The sequence below is a fragment of the Carcharhinus amblyrhynchos genome, chromosome 3, assembly GCF_965287045.1.
Source record: "Carcharhinus amblyrhynchos chromosome 3, sCarAmb.v2.hapA, whole genome shotgun sequence".
In the NCBI taxonomy this organism is placed as follows: Eukaryota; Metazoa; Chordata; class Chondrichthyes; order Carcharhiniformes; family Carcharhinidae; genus Carcharhinus; species Carcharhinus amblyrhynchos.
The window spans coordinates 94239388-94246893 of record NC_137326.1 but is presented as its reverse complement, the minus strand read 5'-3'; the positions used below and the strand labels follow the sequence as shown (position 1 = coordinate 94246893).

Genomic DNA, 7506 nt, shown 5'->3' with positions numbered 1-7506 from the left:
TAAGATCGCAAGAGGCAAGAAATTGGGCATGAATTCAATTTTTTGGCTCTCTCACAATCTTATCGGCTTGCCTCACCAATTGACCAATGGGGCGAGAAGGTAAGACCACCCTCTCTTTGTCTTGTAAATATCTTTAAATCTCTCATTATATCTCATTTTGTCTCCTACATAAATCATTTCTACCCTTTAACCATTCACTGATCCCCAGCTGAACATGACAGGTTATTCTATATATCTTAGCATCTTTCAGCATGTAAAAATTGTGTGGGCTTTTCTTCACCCTCTTTTTCTGCTCCTTCTTGAATGTTATGATTCCTGTAATCTCTTGCTTCTGCAGAAAGGTTTTATATCTGGAATGTCAAACAACACATTTATTCTAAGCAGGTGCTGCCTGAGCTGTTAGGCATTAACAGTTTCAATTTTCTAATTCATTTATGGGATGTGGGTGTCACTGACTAGGCCAGCATTCATTGCCCATCCTGTTGCCATTCAGCAGGTAATGTTGGGCTGGCTTCTGGAACTGCTGCCATGCCTGAGATGTGGGTACATCCACTGTGCTGTTAGGGATGGAGTTCCAGGGTTTTCACCTAACGACAGTGGAGAAATGGCAATAGCTTTCCCCGTTAGGATGAGGAGTGACTTGGAGGGAAACTTCCAGGTGGTAGTGTTCCCATGTATCTGCTGCTTTATCCTTCCCGATGACTGATGTCGAGGGTGGTCACTCTCACCTCACCCCTGGCGTTCAGCTCTTCTGCTCATGCTTGAACCAAGGCAGTAATGAGGTGAGCAGCTAAGTGGCCCTGGTGAAACCCAGACGGAGCATCCATGAGCAGATTATTGCTGAATAAGTGGCGTTTCTTAACACTATTGATGACCCCTTCCATCACTTTGCTGATGATCGAGAGTAGACTAATGGGATGGTAATTGATCAAGTTGGATTTTTCTTGTTTCTTCTGTACAGGACGTACCTGGGCAATTTTTCACACTTCGGGGGAAATGCTAGTGTTGTATCTGTATGGGAAGAGCTTGGCTAGGGCATGGCAAGTTCTGGAACACATATCTTCAGTGCTATTGCTGGAATATTGTCAGAGCCCATAGGCTTGGCAGTATCCAGTGCCTGCAGCCATTTCTTCATATCATATAGAGATCATATAGAGTGAATCAAATTGGATGAAGACTGACATCTATAATGATGCAGGCCTCAAAAGGAGGCTGAGATGGATCATTCACTCAGCACTCTGGCTAAAGATTGTTGTGAATGCTCCAGACTTATCTTCTGCACTGATGTGCTAGGCTTTCCCATGCATTGGATGGGAATGTTTGTGGAGACTCCTCCAGTGAGTTATTTAATTGTCCACAACCATTCATGGCTGAATATGACAGGATGTCAGCAGAGCTTAGCTCTGACCCAGTGGTTGTGGATTTGCTTAGCTCTGTCCATTACTTGCTGCCTTTGCTGTTTGATATGCAAGTAGTCCCATGTTTTAACTTCACCAGATTGACACCCACATTTTTAGTTATGTCTGGTGCTACTCCTGGCATGCCCTCCTGCACACTTCATTGAAGCAGGATTGATTCCCTGGCTAGAACAAGGGATATGCCGGACCATGAAGTTGCAAATTGCGATTGAGTACAATTCTGCTGCTGATGATAAACAGTGCCTCATGGATGCCCAGTATTGAGTTGTTAGATCTGTTTGAAATCTATTTCATTAAGTATGATGGTAGGGCTACAGAACACAATGGGAGGGTATCCTCAATGTGAAGATAGGATTTGTCTTCACAGGGATTGTGCAATGGTCACTCCTACTGATACTGTCATGGACAGATGCATCTGCAGCAGACAGGTTGTTGAGGATGAGGTCATATATTATTTTCCCTCTTGTTGGTTCTTTCACCAACTGCCACAGACGCAGTCTAGCAGCTCGGCCAACTCAATTTGTAAGGTGCTCTTTAGCCACTCCTGGTAAAGGATGTCGAAGTCCCCCACCCATATTCTGTGCCTTGCCACTCTCATTGCTTCCTCCAAGTAATGATCAACATGGTGGCATATTGATTCAGCAACTGGGGGGGATGGTATCTGGTAATCAGCAGGAGGTTTCCTTGCCCATGTTTGACCCCATGGGACTTCATGGGGGTCAAAGGTCAATTTTGAGGACATCCCAGGGTAACTCCCTCCTGACTGAATACCACTGTGCTACTTCCATTGCTAGGTCTGTCCTTCTAGTGGACAGACCTATCCAGTAATAGTGATGGTGGTGTCTGGGATATTATCTCTCAAGTATAATTTCACGAGAATGATTACAGCAAGCTGGTGCTTGACTTGTCTGCGAGACAGCTCTCCCAGTTTTGTAAGAATGACTTTGCAGGACAGTTGGGTTTGCTGCTGTTATTTTCATTGTCTAGGTCAATGCTGGGTGATAGGTCTGGTTTAATTCCTTTTTGTTTTCTTTATAGTGATTGAATACAAATGAATGGCTCACCAGACCGTCATAGGGGATATTTAAAAGTCAAACACATTTCTGTCAGTCTGGAACCCTGATGTGGAGATGCCAGCATTGGACTGGGGTAAACAGTTTAGAGCCCACCAGTTTCTTATGTTCCTGTTTCTGGAGTATGGGATGTTTGTTAGTGAATCAATGACAGAAAGTTTGGCTGTGCATTTTTCACTTGTTTCCAGTACAATAATGGAAAACTATAGAGGCAGAGGAATATGTGAAGATCAAATATTGTTTTCAATCACACTTTTCTCAGGAAGTCTAAGGCTGCACTTCTGTGACAAGACCTATATACTCAGATATCAGCATCTGAAATCCAAGGTCAGATATTAAAATTTCAACAGGCGTCTAGCAAACTGAACAATCAAGTCAAGATCAAACGTAAGTTTAAATAGCTCCTTCAAAAGCTTTAGAAGTATCTTTTTGTTTTAAAGCAGTCAATGTTTACTTCAGCACTGGTCTGCCGCCGTAGTTACGTCAATGAATTCTTCAAATGTAGATAAATGTACAGTTGTACACATTTGGGCAGGAACTGATGACCTTCTGGGGAGACTTACCTTGAGAAGGATATTGAATGACTGGAGACGTTTTTGTTGGAATAAAGCTTTCTGGAAAAGCAGAGAGCTCTAATTAATGAAGGGAGACTCTTTCAGCTCAACCTATTTTCTCTGGACAAAAGATTGTGAAAGAACATGATCCAGGGTTTAAATGCTATGGAACGTGGATTAGGTAGGTTTTAGCAAGTTATTTAATTTAGACCGTGAGCGCAAAGATTCAAAATGAGCAGATCTCAAGTGACACTGGAACATAGAAGTTCTTGCATTTCCTCACGAGTAGTAAATATGTGCAATTGGCGCCCTGCAAAAAAGCAACTAATCTACACAGCTTCAACTCCTTAAAGGTTGTCTGTCCTTTGTGAAACACAATGGAGCCGATTTTCCTGACCTTTGCCCTTGTGATCCATTTTTGCTGACACTAATCTTAGAAAGAGCACCCTTACATTACTCCAGAGTTTTCTTGATTGAAAGGGAGTGGCAGAGTTGAGCCAGCACACAAAATTGACGTAAACTGACAGCAGACATGCAAATTATATAGGAGGAGGAATTTTCACCCATTTGTCTCATTTTCCTCATCCATACCCTACTTCGGGGCAATGTGGTTGTTTTTACACTTACTCTAATGGATGTTTCTTGATGTACAACATAAAGTCATAAGATAAAAGTTCATAAGAGTGTTTTTTTTTGTCTCCAAAGTTTTCCTCTTCTTTCCTGAGTGCACTTGGCTCTCAGGCTGGGTGCAGTTCTGCCAGTATTACCTGCCCTGTGCAACTCCATTTGACCATGAGTCTATCTCAATGATAAATATTGAGAAGCTGTTGAACTGTGGGAGTATATCATTGCTGTTCCTGATCTCATTCTGAACCAGGATTTGTGCATGTGCATTTTCCAACACAGATTACTGGGAAGCAATTTGGCAGGAATGCTGATTTCTCTTCTACCTCCACCCCCTGTCCCCATATTCCTCATTGAGGCCAACTGTACTGCCCCTCTGTCATTCCAACCGAAATCAGTCAACCTAATGTGAACAGACACCAGTCTGCACTGGAGTTACCAACTGAACTGCCATTGTTTTTTAAGCAATGTGATTTGCTGAAATCTCCATTGAAGTTCAATAATGTTTTGTTGTTTTCACCAGTAAAATGATAAATTTACTAACCGTACTACTGCTGTAACCATGGAACGTGGGTATGCTTGAAGAGGAATACTCCGGAGTGATTCCTTTGGTGCAAAAAAAAGATTAAAAGCACCTCAGAACATTATAAAGGTTGACATGCCCTAAAATACAGTCTTTGATTAGAAGTGAATAAATTACAATTTAAAGTACAGTTTGCGTGTTACTTGCCCAAAATGTTGCAAAGGTCAAATCTGTCTATTCATTTTTTGTAAAAATGAACAACAACTAGATTTTTTTTCTTCAAATTATTATTTGCAATAAAGTCCAAAGATGTGTAGGTTAGGTGGATTGGCGATGTTAAATTGCCCTTTAATGCCCCAAGATGTGAGGTTATGGGGATCAGCAGAATAAATATATGAGGTTACAGGGATAAGGCCCAGGTAAGGTGCTCTGTAGGATAGTTGGTGCCAACTTGATGGGCTGAATGGCCTCTTTCTGCACTGTTGGGATTCTATGATTCTATGCTTCTATGAAAATGTTGAGGGCTGAGCACTTCCAGTTATATGAAAGAAAGTCAGTATGTGACTTCTTTTGTGGCAACTGTTGTCTTCTTTAAGTTTTGAACAAACCTTAGGGCTCTTTTGAGACTCCACAATTTTTCAAGCCTCATTAAATGTGATAGCATATTAATTGCCTTGCATAAGACATGCCTTTGAAACTTCTGAGTACAGACTTTTCAGTGATTAGTTCCTGCAAAGGGATGTTTCAAGTCTCAGCTGCTAAAATACTTCAGCTGAATTGTACAGCATGCTGCTGCTCAAGTGACTGCAAATCTACTTCTGGTGGAATCTGGCATCTGGTTCACATCACATTGTGTGTGTGTGCAAGATTGTGCTGACTGATTGCTCTAATCACTTTACACAACATAGCGTCCTTAGCAGGATTTGAGTCTCAACTGTTTAGGGCTGCTGTGTCATGTGCTAACATCATCATGGATTGCATTCAATGATATACAATTTGCCTTTCCACCAAGGTTAACAGCCAGCCGTTCTGACAAGCGTTTTAGGGATATACCAGTACTTACAACTTTTACTGAGGTGATATCTGTGTCACAGTAATTCTGTCTCTACGTTCCTCCTGGAAAGGCTCCGAAATGGGTCTCTCACTTGCTGCCAAATTTTAGCCAAGCCAATCTTTTGTTACCTCTGCAAAAACAACATCCTTCAATTTTCAGATATGAAAATAATACACTTGTGGTACAATATAGGAAATACAAATTCTGTTGTGAGAATGAGGGACTTGGTGAAGACCTGAAGTGGATTCTATTCATTTGGATGGATGAAGGGGAATGGTAGACATTAAAACAGCTTCTCTTTCCCAAAGGAGCATCTGACAAAAATAACTGCATAGCTGAAATATTAAGTGGAGAAAATATCCAAACACCAAACAAGTAATCACATTCCCAAGTGCTGAATATTTCCTCTTCCTCCCTCCATTTTATTTAACCCTTTTGAGACAGTTCTGAACTAATGCTCCTTACTGCCATCTTTTAATCTCTTGAAATGAAAGGTTTATTTGCCTGGTGTCTGCGTTAAACCACATTCAGAAGATTACATAATAATGCTGTCTCTCTCTTGTCTATTACCCTAATCCTTGTTGATCTCTTTGGTTTAGCCCTATGATTAGAAACTTGTTCATGCCTAGCAACAACCTCCTTACTTTATCCTCAGTTTTTTTTTGAGTTTCATAACAAAGGATAAAGTTAGTTTTTTTAATTTTGTTTTTATTCCAATTCAATCCGATCAAGTCCAATACAGAGTCTCAACAAGTTGAGGCATTGCCGATCCAAGCTGACAAGACAGGGCTCTCACCTCCTGTCTTGGGCTTGACCTACATGAGCCAAGCTGATTGGAGTAGATATAGCTCCTCCTCCAAGGCTTGATCTCATTTGCATCTTAGCCAAAAGGCTGAGATGCCCCTTTAAAAAATTGCTTTAAAATGAAGCTGAAATGTAACCTAATGACTTCAACCAAGTGCAGCATGGTGATACTACACTTGATCTTAGCCAAAAGGCGAGAAGTTACTGTTTTTTTTATTTTTTTTACAACTTTATTCCAATCCAATCCAGTCAAATTAAAGCCAATTCAGAGTCCCAACAAGTTGGGACATTCCCGATCCAAGCTGACAAGACAGGGCTCTCATCTCCTGTCTTGGGCTTGACCTACACGATCCAAGCTGATTGGAGTAGGTGTGGCTCCACCTGCAAGGCTTGATCTAATTTGCATCTTAGCCAAAAGGCCGAGATGCCACTTTAAAAAATTGCTTCAAATAAAGCTGAAATGTAACCTAATGACTTCAACCAAGTGCAGCATGTCAATACTACACTTGATCTTAGCTAAGAGGCCGAGAAGCGTTACTTTATCGAAGTCGCTGTGAACTATTTCACTCCCCTCTCATCACAGCTCTTGCCCAGATCTTCCATTCAGCCACACATTTTATACTTCTATTGGCATACCAAGGATCAACAAGGACAGTAATGATCTTCTGTGAATTTTTATTTTAAGCTTGTAAGCACTAAACTTGACAGAAGCATTATTGATTACACAAAACTAACTGATAGTGGAATGTTAAATTAAGTGAACAGGAATTGATGAAATTCCTATCTGGACATTCTGAATTCTGGTTAACTACAAATATCAAAAAAAAAGTACAGCACGAGATGAGGCCCTTTGGCCCTCCGAGTCCATGCCAATCATAATGCCCTAACTGAACTACAAAAAAAACCTTCTTACTCGGTCCATATTCCCTCCTGATTCATTTACCCATCAAGGTGCCTCGAGTGTTGTTAATGTCCCTGCTTCCACCACCTCCTGGAATTAATGGAATAATTTTAGCTGAAAATTTCACTGATAGAGTACTGAACTGTCAGAGATGCCACTTTTCAAATGAAGACATCAAACTGAGTCTCAGCTAGATATAAAAGATCCCATGACAATACATTGCATAGAAGAGCAAAGCAGTTATCCTGGCCAATATTTATCCTCTCAAATCAACATCACAAAAAGCAGATTATGTGGTCATCATCACAATGTTGTTTGTGGGAGCTTGCTGTGAGTAAATTGGCAGCAGTGCTTCCTACATTACAATTGTGATGCACTTCAAAAGTACTTCATTAGCTGAAAATGTCGTATTTGATTAAGGGTTATATCATATTCCCTCTTTCTGAAGGCACTAATTCCATTTTTGGGGTGGGTTCCACAGAGCTACGTACTTTTCCAAACTGGCTATATCTCCCGAGCGTGTCTGAACTTTGGGTCCCTTTGCTTAGAAGGCAG

The 7506-nt window shown here is 41.0% G+C and overlaps 1 non-coding gene across 1 annotated transcript; it reads right to left on the bottom strand.

Annotated features, from left to right (window-relative positions):
- Nucleotides 1-6056: 6056 nt before the first annotated feature.
- Nucleotides 6057-6255, bottom strand: LOC145341607 (U2 spliceosomal RNA). The gene has a single exon (XR_013886383.1). It is a non-coding gene; the product is annotated as a U2 spliceosomal RNA (small nuclear RNA).
- Nucleotides 6256-7506: the final 1251 nt, after the last annotated feature.